The sequence below is a fragment of the Zalophus californianus genome, chromosome 12 (assembly GCF_009762305.2).
Source record: "Zalophus californianus isolate mZalCal1 chromosome 12, mZalCal1.pri.v2, whole genome shotgun sequence".
In the NCBI taxonomy this organism is placed as follows: domain Eukaryota; kingdom Metazoa; phylum Chordata; class Mammalia; order Carnivora; family Otariidae; genus Zalophus; species Zalophus californianus.
This window is the reverse complement of record NC_045606.1, coordinates 99,102,158-99,122,546: the sequence shown is the minus strand read 5'-3', so window position 1 is coordinate 99,122,546 and position 20,389 is coordinate 99,102,158. Positions and strand designations below refer to the sequence as shown.

Genomic DNA, 20,389 nt, shown 5'->3' with positions numbered 1-20,389 from the left:
AGTGAAAACCAGATGCAAAATACTATACATTATGTGATTCCCTTTACTACATGAAAGGTCCAGTCCAGGCAAGCCCTAGGGACAGGCAGTAGAGTGCTGCTTGCCTGGGGGTGGGGATGGAGAGTGACCGCAAATAGGTATACGGGATCTTTCCTAGATGATGGAAAGGTTCTAAAATTGATCATGTGGTGGCTGCACAACCCAGTAGCTTTTATTAAAAATCACTGAATTATACATTAAAAACAACTGAACTTTATGGCATGTGAATTGTACCTCAATAAAGCTGTTAAGAAAAAAAAAAGGCATCTTTAAAGCATGCTAGCTATAAATTTTTATGGGTCAAATTCAGTTCATTCACAAAAAAGGAATGTATCTCTCTACAGGATGACCAGGTGCCGCACAAGTAGGCCCCTCAGCACAAACAGCAGTATCATCGAGTGTTCTATCCCAAAGAGTACTTTCAGGACTGCTATTTAAGATGCTGCCAATAGAGGGGCTTATATTCCCCTGCAACATATATGAACAAGTGAAAATGTAACTTAAAAGGCTTAGCTGAGCTGAAGCTACTGGAGATGTCCCATGGCATATATGATTTACTGCCACATTAAAGACATAGACATAAACTGCAATATGAGCTCAGCGGGTCTGAAAGAAATCATCCTGGCTGCAAGGATCAAGGCGGCTTCATAAGAACTATGAAGAACTATATAAGAACTATAGCTTTGAACTATTTCTCAGGGATGAACAGGGATTTGAACAGCAGGAGAGAACAGGAAGGGTGTTTCACGAGGGATGAAGGGCATGAGGCAGAAAAACGAGTGGCGTGAGGATGGGTGAGGGGTGTGCAGAGGCAGAAAGTGGGTGTGCAGGCACAGGACGCCAGGCCTTTGTTCAGAGGGGGCAGCAGGGCTCTGGAAGGTTTCTGAGCAGGGAAGCCACACGTGTGATGGGACTTTGGAGACGTCAGCCAGACAGCTCTGTGGACCTGGGATCAAAAAGGACTTACAGGCAGAGAAACAAACCCGGAGGTGATCAGAGCTGAGAGAGAGGCTGGACCTCAACTCCCTGCAATGGGAAAAGACAGGCCAGCCGCCAAAGCCCCCCACCATCAGCAGGTGCTGCGGTAGCGGGGGCACCGCAAATGGGTGCACAGGGAGGAACGAACAGGGCCTGCAAAGGCCTGCCTCTCAAACCTGTACTTTCTAACTTCCCAAAATTGATCTCTGGATTCCAGAATTTGGCAGACCTTGCACTGAAAATTCAGACAAACTTAGCTATTGCTGATGGGAACACTCCATGACCCAAACAGTCACTAGGCTGTGTCTGACCAGCTCACAGATGCTGTTACCCTTTGAGCCAGCAATTGCACGTCTAGCACTTTATCCCCGGAATAAAGTGGCCCAAACCCACAAGAGGTTGTAAACTCGAGTTCAGTCACTGCAAGAGCCTGAAAATCCACCCAAAATCCATCACTGGGGGACCGGACTTAAGGATGGCATGTCCACACAATGGAGCACTGTGCTGTGATGAAGGCAGGCGGCGACCTCCGCTGGCTGGCGGGTAACACAGGGAGGTCTGTGTGCGCATTAACTGAAAAAAGCATGGCTCCTTTTGTGCACGAGGGAAGTAAATACCAACATGCACTTATAGACACATTTTTCTTTTTCAAATAGAAAAAAAAAAAAGGGATGATAAACCAGAAACTAATAAAAATGTTCCCTATTGGGGAGGGTGGAGGTGAGACTTCAGTGCGGGTCATGGACAGAATTCAGGGGCATTGTGATTACAGATGGGAAAAAATTACATTTATTTTTCACTCAACTCTAGCTGAAACTTGGCAATTCCTCTGATCATGAATGTAGGCAATGGATCACAGTAATTTTAGCAATACCTCTGAATGTACCAAGAAATGCAGATATTTTCATTACTCTTTGCCAGTTATTGACAGTATGTTCATCAATACTTTGGAATTACAGTAGTTATAAAACTCACTCAGATCTCAAGTAGGAAATAATGTTAAATACACTAACATGTGTTATGTTAACAAATTCTCGGTGGTAGACATGTTTGCTATACTTTATTTGACATCTTTCATGATTAAAAAAAGTTACCAAAACATTACACCCTCTGCTTTAGGTATTGTTGCTTTAGGCAACAATATAATTGTAAAGTACTTTTTTTAAGTAGGCTCCATGCCCAACGTGGGGCTCAAACTCATGACCCCAAGATCAAGAGTCGCATGCTCAACCGACTGAGCCAGCCAGAGGCTCAACACTATAATTGTAAATAAATACGAACTTATAAGCACAAAGTCTCATGGCAGTTCTAGGTGAAATGATCATCCAGACACTCATAAATCTGTCTACATGAAATCTTTAATATCACTAAATTCAACACTCACTGAGCAAGTTCTCATGCTGGCAAAACCCCAGGGGTTAAAGGGAGTTAAAGAGAAACAACCTCATGAGAGAAAGGTGATGTTATTAAGAGAGATGTTATGTTAAGAAGCCTAAATCTAGAGGGAAAATGAAGAGCTTAATTTTAATATATTGAATGTGAAGTGATTTTAAAAAATAACACCAAAATGAAAATACCCAAGGCAATTTAAAAATACAGAACTGCAGCCCAAAGGAAATCACACCTGAAAAAATGAATTCAGTAATTCATAAAAAAGTAAGTTGTTTGCATCGACAGATAAAATCTTGAAAGCATAAGAACAAACTTAATAAAGATGAGGACTGAAGCTTCTATTTAAAGGGCACAGGGAAAATGAGTCCCCCACAAAAAAGTGCTGCAAGAGGCAGGGAATCCCCGGGTTAAGGGGGACCAGAAAGCCAGAAAACAGAAGCCAGAGGAGGACAGTTTGAAACATCTCGTCCTTGACTGTGTCAAGGGCTTGGGATAAATCAAGGAAAAGGTCTATGGTGAGGAAGTCACTGATGGCGGCAGTCGCAGGAAACGGTGGTCTTCGATGAAGAGCAGAAGCCAAGCTACAGCCAGGTGAAAGTGGCCCACTCAAAGTGATGTGAGACAATGCTGGACTCCACGCTGCTACGAGATCCAACAGAAGCCTGCCTCTCCCAGTATCTGGTGTCACAGGAGGGTTCCTGCACTAGCTGGGATCATGTGCTGACTTACGACCCCCATTCACCATGACAGAATCAAAGTGTGAGCAAGGCATGAACTTTCCTTTTAAATTCTAAAGCCAGCATATAGGCATAAATATTACAAACTTATCACTGAAAATGGACATGACAACCATCATGCTTCAGCTTCCAAAACAAACCACATACCGTATTAAAAAATAAAGTACAACCAACGATAATTATTTACGACAGTGGTCTCCTAGTAAAACTTCTCTGCGGGACTTAGAGTTGAACTTATTGTAACCCTGAATTCAATGTCTGGTATAAAGTTGACTATATTCTGCCTGCATTCATGCTTCCTGCCCTCTACCAGGGGTTCCTCTGGCAATCTCATCAAGATGACTCCCCAACTCAGATCACCCCCAGCTGGGACTGAGAAAATACTATGCCAACCACTACAAAGAGACACTACAGAGAACCAAAATCCAGTGGGCACTGCTAATCAGATTCACTTAGAAGCCATGACAGTTCTAATTCTGTTAACTCATTTTAAATTAAAGACCCAAATACCAACTGGAGATTTAGAAACATCAGATGTCAAAATGCCTAGTTCTATGCCTGGTACACAGCAGAATTTGCCCAATTGATAGCCTGCTTTCTTCCCTCTAAAATACAGTAAAGGTGGTAATTTTTTTTTTAAGATTTTATTTATTTATTTGACAGAAAGACACAGCGAGAAAGGGAACACAAGCAGGGGGAGTGGGAGAGGGAGAAGCAGGCTTTCCGCAGAGCAGGGAGCCCGATGCGGGGCTCAATCCCTGGACCCTGGGATCATGACCTGAGCCGAAGGCAGATGCCTAACGACTGAGCCACCCAGGTGCCTCAGGGGTAGGTCATCTTTAAAGAGCCATCTAATTCAACTGATGTTAGCCAGAAAATGATTAAAACCCATTAAATACATAAATACTAGGACATCTTTAATATGTTGAACATTATTCATGTAGTATTTGTAAAACCTTCCTTAAAAATAAAAGTGGAGGACACCTGAATGTCGAGAGGATGAGAAGACAAGTCACAGGTGAGAGAAATATCTGTAAAAGACACATTTTATAGAGGAGTGCTAACCAACATATATAAAGACCTCTTAAAACTCAGTAAGAGAACCACTTGGTTAAAAAATGGGCCAAAGACCTTACCAAAGAAGATATACTGATGGCAAACAAACAGATGAAAGAATGTTCCAGATTATGTGTCATCAGGGAAATGCAAATTGAAATGAGGTATCACCACACACCTATTAGAACAGCCAAAATCTGGAACACGGACACCACCAAACGCTGGCAAGAATATGGAGCGACAAGAACCCTCAAACATTGCTGGTAGGAATGCAAAATGGTACAGCCACCTTGGAAGACAGTTTGGTGGTTTCTTAGAAAACTAAACATACTTTTACTGTAAGATCCACTGCTGGGTATTTACCTAAAGGAGTTGAAAACTTACATCCACAAAAAAAATCTGTGCTAGGATGTTTACATCAACTTTATTCCTAATTGCCAAAAGTTGGAAGCAACCAAGATGTCCTTCAGTAGATGAATGCATGAATAAATTGTGGTCCATCCAGACAATGTAGTATTACTCTTCACTAAAAAGAAATGAACTATCAAGCCAAGACACAGAGGAACTTTAAAGGCATATCATAAAGTCAAAGAAGCCAATCTCAAGAGGCTAACATGCTGTATGATTCCAACCATATGACATTCTGGAAAAGGCAAAACTACAGAGACAGTTTAAAGGTCAGAGTGGTTGTCAGGGATTTGGGGTTGGGGGGAGATTAAACAGGCAGAACACAGAGGATTTTTAGGGCAGTGAAAATACCCTGCATCATACTATAATGGTGGATGCATGTCATTATAAATTTGTCCAAACCCATAGAATGTACTTCACCAAGTGTGAACCCTAATGTCCTAAACTACAGACTTTGGGTGATTATGATGTGTCAGCGTAGGTTCGTAGATTTTAACAAATGTACCATCCTGGTGCAAGATGCTGATAACAGGGTGAGGGGCTGTATGTGGGGCACAGGGGTACATGGGGGAATCTTTGTACCTTTCTCCTTAATTTTGCTGTGAACCTATAACTGCTCTGAAAAAAAAAAAGTCTTTGGGGGGAAAAAAAACGAAGTAGAGGCTCATTTTTTATTTTTATATTTCACTCATGAAATACACTTGTATTTTATAATCTGGAAAACATGAGTAAACAAAAAGCATATATCAAATACTATATTTGCTTATTTTCCTGAACTCAGAATAAGGCTATTTTGCTCATTATTGTTATTTGAGTAATGGAGGTTTCAGTGAATGAATTTTACACCTCTGTTACCATAAAAACAGAAAAGATAACGAAAGGTCCTTCTTTGTCAACAGAACATCTCTCCCAGGACTATTCTGTGGCTGGAGGGCAGGCACCCCGTTCACAGTCGAATCCTCAGCACCAAGCACAAGGCCGTGGCGCATTCCAAGTGCTCCAGAAATACTGGTCAACTTACTACTCCAAGGATTTTAAGAACACACGTGAATCCCCGATGGTACTTAAACAAAAACCGACACAGAAGCCCACTCGGCCAATCAGCACACAGAACTACTACAAAGTAAAGAGAGAGGCTGCAGCATGATTGTTGACGTGTCCTTTCATTTTCTCCTGGCACAGAAACTGTGTGTGTGTGTGTGTGTGTGTGTGTGTGTGTGTGTGTGTGTGTGTGTGTGTAGAGGATACAACATTTATATGATGGATAGAATTTATGCAGGATTATGAAAACAATTATTGAAACAAGCCATAAAAAATGTAAAACTGACGGCTTTAAAAAGCTGAGAAACAAGGCCAGGACCCACCAGTACGGGGCAAAGGGATTTCAAGTTTCCCGGTTGGTTCTCTCTGCCTTCTCTCACTCTCTAAACACCAGCAGAGGTTTGAAATTAGCAGGCCCTCAACCTCATACTAAATGAATTAATATAGTTGCCTTCTTGTGTTCAATCTTTGTCTTTCTAATTATATAATATAAATATATGCACATGCTAAATCAATTCATTCCCCAACACACCCACACACATGATTTTGTAATTATGAGAAATTTCAGATGTCATTAAGTGCAGAATTTTCTCCCATGAACATCTTCAGAATTAAACAATTTTTGCTCTTATGCTTGGGTACTTGAACAATTAATTAACACGAGAGTCCTTTTAAATCCTAAAAATCCACATAACGGAACCTCAATTCAGTCAGCATATAGACCCTTCCTACTTTAATTACCATGTGACCTCCAAGTAGGGCACCCTGAGCTTCACTAGGGTAGTGCTTTAGAAAACATGGAAACCTGCAGAAGACCAGACACTGATTACTTAACAGGTGCAGTACAGACGGGTTTGTCCACAGAAACTAGCTTCCACTGCTAAAGACTGAATTTCAGCTTTGGCACAAAGCACATTTATTCAAGGATCTCACTTGGCGCTGGCACATATTTTGTTTCCAAGCATTTTCACTCACTTTAAAACAAAGGAAAATGGGATTACATTTGGTCAGGATTATCTACATGTTTTTCAAATTGAGGGCTGCAATTCCGTAATGTGTGAATCGTGACATCAACTTAGTAAATGGCAATTTGAACTTTTTAAAAAAGTGAAATAGAAAAAAAGAGCTCATAGAACACAAGAAGTATTACTCAGTGTATCTTTTTTTTTTTTAAAGGTTTTATTTATTTATTTGACACAGAGAGACACAGCAAGAGAGGGAACACAAGCAGGGGGAGTGGGAGAGGGAGAAGCAGGCTTCCCGTGGAGCTGGGAGCCCAATGTGGGGCTCCATCCCAGGACCCTGGGATCATGACCTGAGCCAAAGGCAGATGCTTAACGACCGAGCCACCCAGGCGCCCCTACTCAGTGTATCTTTTATTTCAGTTATGCCTGTGGGTGTCTGGGGTTCTCCTACAAAATGTGTTTCTTATTGTAGAAACAATTCAGGAAGCATGGATCAACATTACACCCGGACAGGACTTTTTCAAATACTGTGCTTTATATATAAATATATAAATGTGTGTGGATGTTTGTGGGACCTCAACATTCTAGCTTCGCAACTCACTAGCTCTGTGGGCTTGGGCAGATTCCTTACCTTCTGTGCCTATAATTATCTGTAATGGGGATAATAACAGTACCTATGTGACAAGGTTGTTGAAAGGACAAGGTGAGTTATGTAAATAAAATATTTAGAAGAGCACCTGGCACATAGTAAGCACTCGCTACTATTCTATTCGCAGTAACACTTCTACAAAGGTTATCAGGTATCCTGGATAATCCTAACAGTGGTACTTAATTTAAAACACAACAAAAACTTCTCAGGGGAGAAATGTCAGAGCTAGCATGCTTATCTTTTAAGTCAAAAAGAGGTAAATTAATGTTGCCTGAAAATTTCTGAATATCCTTGATAATGGATAATACCAAGGGCAGTACTTTCCAAAGATTCCCACGGAAGTGGAAGTGTATCTTTCATCAGGCGGTGGGAGCTTTGTATTCTGATGGACCTGGGGATAAAACCAGAAGCAGTTGCCAGAGGTTCAAATTTTCTTTGAAATCTCATTCTTTCTTAAGACTCACCTGAATCTTTCATTTTACCACCAAATAGGTTTGTTTTAACAGAATGCTTTAAAATACTGGCTTGAAAAATCTTTCTCATCTATCTTACTAGTTAATGGGTGAGCTTCCGTCATACTGAATCCACTAAGTTTGGAAAACCCACTACTAAAGAGCTTTCACTGCTCACCAGCACCCAAGAAATTTCTGTCTTGGTGCCGCAGCATTTTCAGGACCCAGACTAACACAGATACACAAACACAAACCGCAAGGCATGATTCCCTCCTGAAATGACCAGGATACTGGTGGTACAGGAAACATGTTCAGGCCACTGAGGGTGTGTATGTAGACATGAACTGTCAGCTGGGGAGGCACAATCACATGCCGCCTGCTCCTGGAAAGGTTCATGCACGAGGGCTGCTTTGGTAAAGGGTGCATTATTTTACCACAACAGCTGTAACCTTCATTTAAATGAAGTTTCAACTCATAGTTCCCACAACGCCGTTCAACTAATTTCCAAATTTTCCACATGTGTGAACAGTTTGACCCCTAGTGGGTGAGTGCTAAACCTTGAAATACCACCTGCTAAATGAGCAGACTGTGAAAGCCGCCCCATCTCTAGGGGAACAAGACGGTCATCTAATCTGGGTTTTTTCAATCATCACTTCTCTTGCCACTAATACCAAAAAATCAACTCTGAGGGTGCCTGGCTGGCTCAGTCTGTAGAGCATGCAACTCTTGATCTCAGGGTCATGAGTTCAAGTCCCATGCTGGGGGGCAGAGATCACTTAAAAAAAAAAAATTAAGAAAAAATAATTCAACCCGGAGTCAAAAATTCCGGTCAGCAATTTTCCCTGGCTGAGAGAACTTTCAAAGACACTTCCCATTTCACGAAAAATTGGTTCATAAAAGGATAAACAGGGGTGCCTGGGTGGCTCAGTGAGTTAAGCGCCCAACTCTCATTTCAGCTCAGGTCAGGATCTGAGGGTCTTGAGATTGAGCTCATGCTGGCGGGCAGTGGGGGGTTTGTGTGGGGGTGGAGCCTGCTTAAGATTCTCTCTCTCCCTCCCTCACCCCCTCAATAAAAAAAAAAAAAAGGATAAACAGTCCTACCTCAACACTCTGATTTACAGCTTTTATATTTTGATTTGTTTTGAATACATTCTAACAGTTTATTCACCTTCCTGAAGATACCAAGAGAAATCAAGAATCCTCCTCCTTTAGGTGAAACACTCCCAGTGCGTGGACAATGGTCTTGATTATTATGGTTACTAGGAGCTTAATACCACCTATTGCTCTTGTGGGTCCGCCTGCCGGAGATCTGCACCCCCTTCTGTGCACATGTTCAGTTGCTGTACCAGATAAAAAGCTTGCCGAAAAAGTCCTCGGTAGCTACTACATCAAATACTTATATTTTCTGACATTATAAATGTTGGGGAAAAGGTATGGTGAGGATACATAATACACAATTATGTGTATTTAAACCAAGGCGTTGAGTCAATCAAATGTAAAATTAAATTCTGTCTGTCAATTATTTGAGTACATCTTCTAACCTCATGAAAACATGCCATTTGATGATAAATTCAGTAACAGAGGGTTGTTTTTTTTTGGAGGCAGGTGAGAGGGGGCTTTTTTTTCCTTTTAAATCTTGCTCCCCATCCTGACTCGAAACAATCTGGCCATATCCATAACAAAGGGAAAAATGTGGTAAACCCAAAATACCAGCTTCCCCTAAGAGGATTCTGAAAACCGGCTTAAGCTCCTAGTATTTTCACTTTAAAAAAAACAAAACAAAACAAAACACTGAACTGCTCAGAGTCAAGATATTTCTTTCTAGTTGCAAAAATTTGTAGTGAATTTCTCTATAGGGTGTACAACTAACTGGTTTTTGTAGTCACCATAAAACTCTCTGTGTCCCTGTCAAATAAATAAATAAAATCTTTAAAAAAAAACTGGTGATTTTGCAGGTTATTATTTAGGAGCAAAAGAAATAAAATGCCTCTCTTGCACCTCTACAATAATTAAAACCCACACATAAATCTGAAAAAAAAGGGGGCACCTGGGTGGCTCAGTTGGTTAAGCATCCAATTCTTGGTTCCTGCTCAGGTCATGATCTCAGGTGAGATGGAGCCCCATGTCAGGCTCCGTGCTGAGCATGAAGCCTCCTTAAGACTCTCTTTCTCTTCCTCTCCCCCTCCTCCCATGCGCACGCTCTCTCAAATAAATAAATCTTAAAAAAAAAAAAAAGGACACTTCAGAGGGCTTGGGCTTCACAAACAACTCAAGTTTCTTAAATAAAACTTACACATCAACACTTTGCAAAGAAACCAACTTATGCAAGGTATAAGTGCAATGAATTATAGAAAGAAGCACATTTTAGGATTAATCTTTTTTCAAACCACACACAGTATGTACGTGTTCACTTAATCTATACTAACACCTTCAATAAAACAAAACCCTCTCCTCATTTTGAAAAAAAAAAATCCTCTTTCTAATGTGAAACTGTAGTTCCCCTTCACTGCTGCCAAGGGAGTCATCTGAATGTGTTTTAAAATTACTTTTCACTACAACTATTAAGGGAATCTACTGTCCTAGTTACAAACACACACACCCCTAATATATCTACCAAAAAAAGCAATGTGGATGTTTACCTTACACCACATCTAGACGTTCAAAAGGAACTTTTACTGTAACATGGCTTGTTGGTTAGTCTGAATTCTTTCACCATTGACATTTTTCAAAAATCAGCCTTACCAAAAGAAAATTTCTACATTGCAGGTAAAATCTCAAAGTTAACAGAACTCCCCCAAATTGGCTGGTTTGTTGAAATTCCATTGTTTTATTATAGAAATCATACTCCCAGTTTGAAGAATCAGAACGGGACAAACAGCCAGAAACCCACCCAAGCAGCCTGCTGTCGAGTGCGCCAGGCAGCGAGCTAGTTTTGTGCCCAGGGCTGGACTGGCAGTACTGTTCTTAGCTTCTGTGGAGGGGATGGGATTGCGAGGTAAAGGGCCGTCAAGAACCAAAAGCAGAGCCCGCTCTACCAAATCACAGTGACTCAAATACCCACCGGGGGCAGGCTCCAGTCACCAGACCCCCAGCAGATCCTGAATACAGGTGAAGCAGCGCGCAATACAAAGCTGGTGCTAGAACCAAAAAAGAAGGTGGGAGTACAGAGCATTTTGAAGAAAGAACTGGTAAGACTGGGGGTGCACTGAATAGGGACACGAGAGGAACATACTGAAGTCTCAGATAACAATGCTAGCAAGAGAGAAGTTGGACTCGGCTTACGGAGCAAGAGGGGAGCCTGGGGCAAGCGGAGATGGAAGTCAGGGCGGGGCAGCCAGACAGAAAGCCCTAAGGACAGACAGGAGGATGACCAAGGGAAGCTCAGCAGGAGGCCAGTGAGCCAACAGTTAGAACCATCACAACTGCTTCAGCCAAACAAAACTGGAAAGCCCGACAGGAGAATCAACTAGAACAGAGAATCAAGTCAAAGAGGGATCTCCTGAATGTTCATCAGAAGAAAAGATAGAACTAGGAGAGCAAAGTAGTCTCTAATGTTAAGAGATCTTTCAAGAAAAAGGGTGACCCGGCCAAGAACTTTGGGAATCACTGCATGTTGCATCCCCCTCCTTAAAGAGGCCGAAATGCTCCAGAAAATGGACCTTCCCAAACGAATCTGATGTCTCCTGGAACACTGTTCACGCTCTGGAAACCACGGAGCTGGAAATGCAGGGGAACCAATGTCACACACCAGGGAAGAATCTAGGAGAATAAAGAGACATGAAGTCTGATTTTCAGTGGACTGAAATGTTTTTCTAGTCCAGAGAGTTAAGAGTTTTAAAGAAAAAAATTTTTTTGAAATATCTTTGTAGTTAATGTCATAAACCATTACCTTCCAGGTTTTAAAGTACTTTTAATACACCACCAAGAAAATGTGAGTGATACACTTTGATTTGTTGTTGTTCCTCAGCAGTGATTATAGATTAAGGCTAATCCATGCACTTAAAAAATTTTTTTCTGCTACTTCTGTAACAGCATTTAGGATTCAGACATGGAATAAAGTGAAGCAGAAATCGTTTCTAGACAACTACACATCTAACTGTATTCATTAGGATTGCAGTCTCTACGTCACTTCCCACACTGCTCCAAACACAAGCATTTCCAGACTCAAATCAGTGCTTCACCAAAGACAGACCAAAAATGAACACGTCGATTTACTACTATTACTTGCTACTCCAAGGCACATATTTTTCATTCTATGGTTCTAAAATCAGTATGTGTTCTACAAAACAAAGTGCGCTCTTTAATATGGTAATAGGGTTCTCTTCCCTCAAAGGCTCTGTTAAATTAAGGGTACACCTCATATGTATACAGACACACACACCCTGTAAGACATAAATCCCCTGTAAGATATAGATCTCCCTGTAACGGCAACATATATTAACATATTAAAGGTCCCTCAATATGCAGCCCAGCATTTCCTAAATTCATTTATTCACAGATCTTCCCTCCCACCCTCATACCTTACATGTCACCAAACATAGACGGGCAAATATTGTTCTAAACAAATAAAAATACTGAAAATGCAGTAACATGTGTAGTAAACGTGTAGTAAAGCTGAGCACCTTCATTATAAAAAGTGACCCAAAAATGAACAAAAAAACAAAAGCATAGAAAGCTTCACCATATAAGAGTGATTATATGCGTGATATGCCTCACCAGAGAAATGCCCCAGCTAAACTTTCGATGTTACAAAACAACCCGCACACGGCCAAGTCCCCTACACACAGAACATTTATGAAGGTACCACTGAAGGGAGGACTCTGGGCAAACTGCTCAACAGCCTGAATATCTTCAGCATCACTAAGCCTTCCCTGGCTTTGTGTTTTCTGGGTCCCCCTGTTGGGAGTCTTTCTTCACTGTATCAAACAGGACAGACACTGACTGGGGGGAGTCCCTGAGCACTCATAAAACATTCCGGCACCGTGTCCTTGGCTATCATCAACCAGGAACACGGAAAAAAGGCTTCTGTCCAAAGTGAGGCAAGAAGCAGAAAGCTGAGGGGGAGCAGCTCCAAAGTCACCAGTGTGGGTTTGGCCTGATTTCTGGCACATATTAAGTGCTGAGTAAATAGCGGTATTATTACATGTAAGATGGACCTGCAAGGAAATTTTTCATGGATTTTAAATCTTTAACATGGTGGAAGTTAGAAGAAACCACTCTTGGACTTTCTCTTCTCCACCCTCCCACAAGCCAAACGTCCTCCAGTCTGGCCAAAGCAGGCCTCCTTCCATCCTGTGGGGGGGGGGGGGGGGAGAGTCTGAGCTCCGGCCTTTCGGCAGCTCCTCGGGCACACTTAACTATTTCAGTTAGTATATGGTTAACTAATTTCTACATAGTAAAGGCATTTTATTCCTGGCATTTGGTGCTGTCCTTCTGTGCACCCCTTTTCCCATCATTCCAACGGCATTCCTCATTTGTCATTTAGAATACGTTTCTTAAGTCAATGGTTACATTTCAATTTTCCAAGCTACAGCACAAGGTGTGTCAAAAAATTTTTCTTCCAATTTTTAGCAAATTTATATGAAGCACGACAACAGGTTTACACATTCAATCTAAAAACGCACCTACTATTACTAGGAGTTATGAAGTAAGCAAAAAAAGGACAGGAAGTTCACAGTGTCACTAAGGAAGCTTCCATACTCAAGACAATTGGTCAGTATGGAATTCCGTGTTGTAATAAAATATCAAAACATAAATGAGTTTCACGAGATTAAGAGGGTTCACGGAGAGCATGAAATCTGAGGGGACCTGAAGAACGCGGGGGTTGGGGGGGGACGATCTGGTGGCCCTGCCCTCACACACTGAACGGTCCGTGCCTGCACGTCTGCACAGGGATGGCTTGCAAAGCCAACACCGAGGCCATTTCAGCACGACACCAAGCAGAAACACCTCACTGGCAAGGAGTCCCGCTGGCTCTACTGGCCTTTTTTGGGTTGTTTCTATCAATTACTTCACTGTACTATAAATACATGTGCACTGTAGAAAACTGGAGGAAAAAATGAAAACAAGACTAAACTAAAAATAACCCATAAATCCACTGCTCAGAGATAATCACTATTATCTTTTTGGTTTAGGATTCCCCCCCCCTTTTCTAAATGTATACACTCATAGACCAACAACCTAAAATTTTAGACATTACATTTATTGCTTTATAGCATGTTTCTGTCATTTAATATTCACTGAATCATTAAATACAGAATTACAGAAATGCAAAGTTATCTAAAAATGATAAAATAATCATCCTTAGTAGCAAAAAACTGAAAACATGCTCAAAGAGGGTGTTAAATAAGTGTTCTCATGACAAAGTATTAATCTACTCATCAGTTTCTCAGAGTAAACTTTAGAAGCAGATTAGCTATTTCAAAAGGCACACATATTTGTTAAGCGTTTGTCACATATTTCTCTCAGAAAAGTCATACTAAATTACTCTTTCTAGCAACGTATGAGTGGGTTCATTTCTCCATACCCTCACCAGAAGTGCTTTATTTTTTCTTCTAGGCCAAAAATTTTAAGACCTGTATCTCACTGACTGGCATTTCTAGGAGTACTGCTGGTGAAGCTGAAACTTTCTTCATGTTTCCTGCTCCTTCTTTTATCCTCTTGGTTTACAAGCCCTCTTTTTATATAGTAAGGAAAGTTAAACTGCTTCTAAGTCACAATATTTCTCTCAGTTTGCTACTTGCCCTTATTCTCTTTATGGTATTTTAGCATACAGGAGCTTAATAATTCTGATTTTTTTCCTTACAGAATTTTTTTCCTTTACAGTTCCCACTTTTGGTGTTGTGCTGGGAGAGGCCTTCGCCATCCTAAGATTATTTGTATTATCTTTTGTTTCCTAAAAAAATTTTAAAGACGACATTAAAAAGCACACAAGTTCACACCCTAAAATTATAACCTTTTTGTACTACTTTAAATGTTTTCACGAGTGCATACACACTTTATGCACACAGATTTTAAATGGCTGCACACATTTCATACAACCTGTTTTCCAAAATATTTTCTCACAGGTCTTTTTAAAAATTGCAACTTGTTAGATCTGAATAGTCTTAAAATGGTTTTATAGATTTTTGCAAGGTCAATGAATCCTATCACACCCAATTCAACGAGTTCGAAGTTCCAGAACTGTTCATTTCTATCCCCACCAGTGTCCATTTACTCTCCTTCACTGTACACCAGTTACTGAAAGACCAAGAAGAATAAGTTCAGGCTTGGTGGTCAAAAGAGTTCTGCCTAATGAATTGTCATTAATGATCAATTATCAGTTATCAATCATTAAAGCATTTTCATTCTTATCTCTTCTTCCACTTTCATATAAAACACTTAGGAAGCGTCTGGTTGTAAGCTGGAGCTCTGGAGTCCCTCTGTCCTGTTTAAGGCTCACCACCTACTAGGAGGCCTGACCTTAACCACTCACAGCCTCAGCTTCTCCACCTACACGCTGCAAGGTAGAGCAGACAACAGTCCTTACACTTCACGAAGTTTGGTAAAGATTGCAGGTGGGTGTTTGTTCTTGAACACAGCAGGAGTTAAATGAATGTTGATGCAGGCAGGGTGCTAGGCACAGGGGGCAGATGTATATCATAACGTTCCCAGCCCTAACGGAGGTCCGTCTAGTGGGAGAAGCCAACAAGTCCAGTCACAGGGTAAAGTGCCAGGACAGTGACCCAGGCAGGGCCTCACGGGATCCCAGAAATGGGATGGGACGAGAAGTCAGGGCCTAAGCGGAGCCCTGTGGAAGGAGCAGGAGTCTGTCAGGTGACAGAAGGGGATGTGGTACTCTAGACAGAGGGGAAGCTGGAGCAGAAGCAGACGAAAGAGCACGGGAAAACCACCACAGTGATGCTGAAGCAAGGAGTGGAAGCCAGTGAGGGGACTCTGCTTACTTGATCCAGGTTTCCCAAGGGAAAAAAATTTAAATGACTATCAAACTTAGGCTTCACAAGTCGGTTTTTCCAACATGAGTAAGATTATGCTTTAGAAGAGGACAGTTTTTCAAATGCTGCTAAAAGCGATGACATTCCCACAGAATCCGCACACTCTGAAGGCCTAAGGAAATCTTAAAATAGTATCAATTAAAAACCGTCTTATTTTACAAATGAGGAAACAGAGGCCCAGCAAAGTTAAGCTCAAATTAGACCCCAGCCAGGTCTTCTCTACCAAGCAAAATGTTCTATGCAAAATGTCCTAAGCAAAAATAAATAAGTTACACATGGCTGGAAAATATCTGTATGAATAAAAATTGTAACGTCATTAAGTATCATAATTCTGATTATAGCATGCATTATTGAATGTACATGTTATAAACAGGAAGCTGAAAGTCCTTAGAAACAGAATAAAGTTAAGGGTTTTACTCAAATCTGACTCTTCATTTAATGTTTACTTCTCAGTTTTGAAAAGCAAACAACACACTTTACTGAAAAAGTACCAGGTATCAGAAAAAAGAGCAAAGTGAACGTAGAATTGGCCCTTAAAAATGGTATACTCTCGGGTGCCTGGGTGGCTCAGTTGGTTAAGCGACTGCCTTCGGCTCAGGTCGTGATCCTGGAGTCCCGGGATCGAGTCCCGCATCGGGCTCCCTGCTCAGCAGGGAGTCTGCTTCTCCCTCTGACCCTCTTCCCTGTTCTCTCTCTCTCTCTCAAATAAGTAAAATAAAAAATCTTAAAAAAAAAAAAATGGTATACTCTCTTCTCTAGGCATATGTAAAAGACAAAGTTCAAAACAAGCCCATGGTCCCCCAAAGCCATCCTCTCTCTTCCAGATTGACTCAGCTGCTGAAGATACAAGGGCTGTGGTTTTGGGAACTCTGCAAGGCTGAAACAGCAAACAAGAAAAATACAAACACACTCCTAAGTTTTTTGGGCCCTCATATTTAATTTGAAGAATGGCAAGTAACAACTCAATTTAAAGTACATTCATTTTGGGGCGCCTGGCTGGCTGAGTCAGAGGAGTACGCAACTCGATCTCGGGGTTGTGGGTTCAAGCTCCACACTGGATGGATTACTTAATAAAAATCTTTAAAAAAATAAAGTACATTCATTTTAATTTTCCACACTGAAAGAAAGGCACAGCATGTCTGCTGGGTATACTGGGAGTGAATTTCTGAACAAAGGCCCTCAAGGACCCAAGAAGTCTCTCCTTCAAGAGAGGCTACATCCGACTCCAGCAGCACCACCGGGTGTGCACCAGCTCTTCAACAGGGAAGAAAGAGCCTCAGCTACCAAGATTTCATTTCAAAAGCAAGGCTGCAATACTTAACCCGGGGGAAAATACTTCAATCTTTTGCATAAATAAATAAAAAGCTGCACCTTAAAACTAGTTCTGAAGGAAGAAGAGCTAATTAAAGTTTCGCCACTTGTTTTTCTTACCACTTTCCTGGATTTCCGTAGCTAAAGAAAACCTGAGCATTTTTTTTGTTGGGGCACTGTATTCGATCCTGGGGTCTGTAACAGCAATTATAATAAAACTTGCATTCTTACCAGCATAAGACGTGTTTTCTGCAGCCCACATCAGAAGTGGTCAAACGCTGGCGGAAATATTCCAGATTCATTCATTCAAAAAAACAACTCACATACCAACTTCTATTGCTACTTTGGGGATGCAAAAATAAGGCATATCCCCTACCTTCAAGGAATTCATAGTCTGAAATGTATAAAGGCTGTAATGACAATCAACACTAAGTTAATTACCCCTAGAAGACAATATTCAGCAAGAAGCAAAGGAGTCTTAGGGCTTATAATATGGAAGCAAACTGCAGAATCAGCCCAGCCATTCATGTGTCGCTTAGGCCTCTTGATGTGGCCTCCCAGACATCAGGACTGGGAGACATGGCTGCAAGGACCTGAGCATGTGGCTGAGAGAGGGAGGGTACCATAAGTTAAAATCCTAGTGTATCTACAGTGTTTCCTTTTCTTTTTAGCACAGTCGTTTTTAAAAGATGGTGCCAACGAGGAAAAAAAAGGCTTAATATTTTCAGAGAGTAATTCAGCCACCCCTCTCAAACTTAATGAGCAGTCTCCTGAAACCTCCAAAAATGGGCATAGCAGGGTTAAAGCTTGCGGACTTCGGAATTGGAAATGCGATGCCACTATTTGACTTACCATGGAAAGCAACGAACAGCACCTCCATGTAAAAAAAAAATTTTTCTGGTATCCAAGAACCCTTTTTAAACAAAGAAAGTCCAAATTTCTTTTAAAACAAAACAACCGGTTTTGCTTCTCAAACACTATTTCTTATCTTGCTACACAAGCCATAAACTCCCCAGGATTTCAGAAAAATCAGGTAAACAAGGTGGCCACAAAATGAAGTGTTAAACTTAAAACTGCACACACTGCTGCGGAGTGTTAGGTTAGGTTTAGGTCCTAGGAAGTAAAAGTGAATTTAGTTCCCTTTCTGTCACTCCGATAAGCGCATTTCAGCTCAACAATAACCCACAACCCTCGGACCAACTAGATAAGCGCACTTCAAAAACAGCGCGACCCTTTACTCCACTCCTAACTTTGTCTTAAACGCCACTTCAGGGAAGGGCAATTACACACAGCAAATAAATAACTTGAGTAAGTTAACTGCCGTTCCGTATTTGCACACTTACCACTAACCCCAAGTACGAACTAAAAGCAACACCAGTGATCCAATCGGAAAAGAGAATCCTGTTTTTGGCAAAGAGCTCGCTAAAGACAGAAAACCCTTAACTTTGGGGATCAGTCTCAAGGAATGTTCACAAAGCACTTCCCTCTCGCTTAACCATTTCGTCCACAGAACACAGCGCGGCACAGGTGGCGGAGGGAGGCTCGCGGCGACCCCGCCCCACGCCGGCCGCCCGCGCCCGGGTTACCTGCGGGGTCAGCGCGCGCTCCCGCCGGGCGCAGGGCCGGGGGCGCGCCGAGGCCCGGCCCGACTCGCGGGCACCGGGGGGCTCCGTCCCGTTCGGCCGCCGCACTCGCATCCCTGCGCGCCTCCCCGGTCCGCTCCCCCGAGAACGGGGCAAAGGGGCGACTGTTACCCAATAATAGCGACCTGCACAGTCGCAACAATGCAGGCGGGGACCCCGAGAGTCGCGGGCGGGGAACCGGAAAGCAGAGCCCGGCTCCGCGGCTCCTCCTGCGCGCGAACCCAGTACTTTCTTGAGAGCACGAGTCGGGGAGAAAAAGACGCACAGGGGACTAGCGGTCCCGAGGGGGTGGGGGAGAAAGGGCACGGGCCCGGGCGCCCCAAGGGGTCGCCGCACGAGAGGGGCCGAGGGGAGGCGAGGCGCGAACGCCCGGGCTGCCCGGGGCCGCTAGCCCGCCAGCCCAGCCCCGCAGCCCGAGCCCGGTCGCGGCCGGGAGAGAGGCCGGCGCCACAAGGCCGCCGCCTCGGGCGCGATGAATCGGGCTCCCCCCCCCCCCCACCCCAGTGCGTAGTCCAGGCCTGGCCGCTCGGAGCCCGCGTCCGGGGCTGCGGCCCGGCCAGGCCCGAGCCGGCCGGGGTGACTCAGGGCCCGGCCCCGCTCGCTCCCCTCCCGCCCCAGCGTCCTCCGCCCACGAGTCCCCCGGCCCGGCCGCCATTCCGCCCCGCTGCGGCTCGGCGGCTCAGGCCTCGCCGGGCGCCTAGGCTCGGCCGCCGCGGCCCCAGTCACTGCGACACCGCGGCTCCGGCCCGGGCCTGCGCCGCCGCCGCCTGCCCTCGGCCCCCGCGCCGCCGCCACTCACCCGCATTTCCCTGGTGCCTGAAGGGCTCGGGCGACGTCTCCACCTGATCGCTGAGCCCGGGCCCCGGTTAAATCCCCGTCCCGCCAAGGTCTGGCTGCGTCCCTCAGCCGCCGGGGCTGCCCCGCCTGGAGCTGCGTGCGACACGGCTCCCGCCTCCTCCTCCTCCCCTGCCCGCCCGCCGGCCCTCCTCCTCCCGCCGCCGCCGCCGCCGCCGCCTGCACCGCGCAACCTCCGCCCTCTCGCCTTTCCTCCTCGGCTCCCCGCCCTCCCGGCCTCACCGGCTCCGGCTACCGAGGGGGAGAAGCTGGTGGGGGAGGGCCGGAACGCACCGCCATCGGCGTCCGGGGCGGGGGAGCCGGGAAACCGTCGCCGCCATCTCCTCACAAGCCCGAGGCGCGGGAGGGGCCCGGAAACCTCCGGCCCGGCGCGGCCACTGCCCCGGGGTCGCCCCCCGCACCGGCTGAGGATCCGCGAGCGGGGCGTGTTTCTACCTGAAAGCCGGTGGCCCCTTCCCCTGAGCGCCCGCGCCATCCGCGGCCGGGCGCGCCGGATCCTCCTCCAGGTTTTAGAGCCTCCCTCGCCTTTGGGAGCCTCAGAAGACCCGGCTTCCCGCCACTTCGGACCTAACGAGGAGGGGTCACCTTTTGAGGTTGGGGGCACCAGCCTCTGGAGAAACTGCCCCAAAACACCCTGAGAGAGAGGGTCTTGCACCTCCTCCCGCCCCTCTCCTGTGCGCACATACCACGCACAGCCCGAGCCAGCGTGGAACACAACCACAAGTACAACCGGTTAATGTGCCTCCCGCAGCATCCCCGACGGGGCCGAGGAGCGAGTCAGAGATGGGCAGGTGGCCCTGAAAACCAGGCACAGACTTCCAAGAAACGTGCAGTGCGTTCTCGAGCTTCTACACTTGCAGGCCTTAGCA

The 20,389-nt window shown here is 44.3% G+C and overlaps 1 protein-coding gene across 5 annotated transcripts in view; it reads right to left on the bottom strand.

The window, feature by feature from the left end:
• CUL1 (cullin 1) overlaps positions 1 to 20,168 on the bottom strand; it is a 102,263-nt gene extending 82,095 nt beyond the window's left edge. The window contains exon 1 of one of the 5 annotated variants that reach the window (XM_035723188.1): positions 19,956 to 20,168. The gene's annotated coding sequence lies outside the window, so the exon portion shown is untranslated. Of the gene's footprint in view, positions 1 to 18,608; positions 18,737 to 19,464; positions 19,652 to 19,742; positions 19,908 to 19,955 lie in introns of those variants that run through there. The other 4 variants (XM_035723189.1, XM_035723187.1, XM_027573115.2 and 1 more) reach the window with 4 other exon arrangements.
• Positions 20,169 to 20,389: the final 221 nt, after the last annotated feature.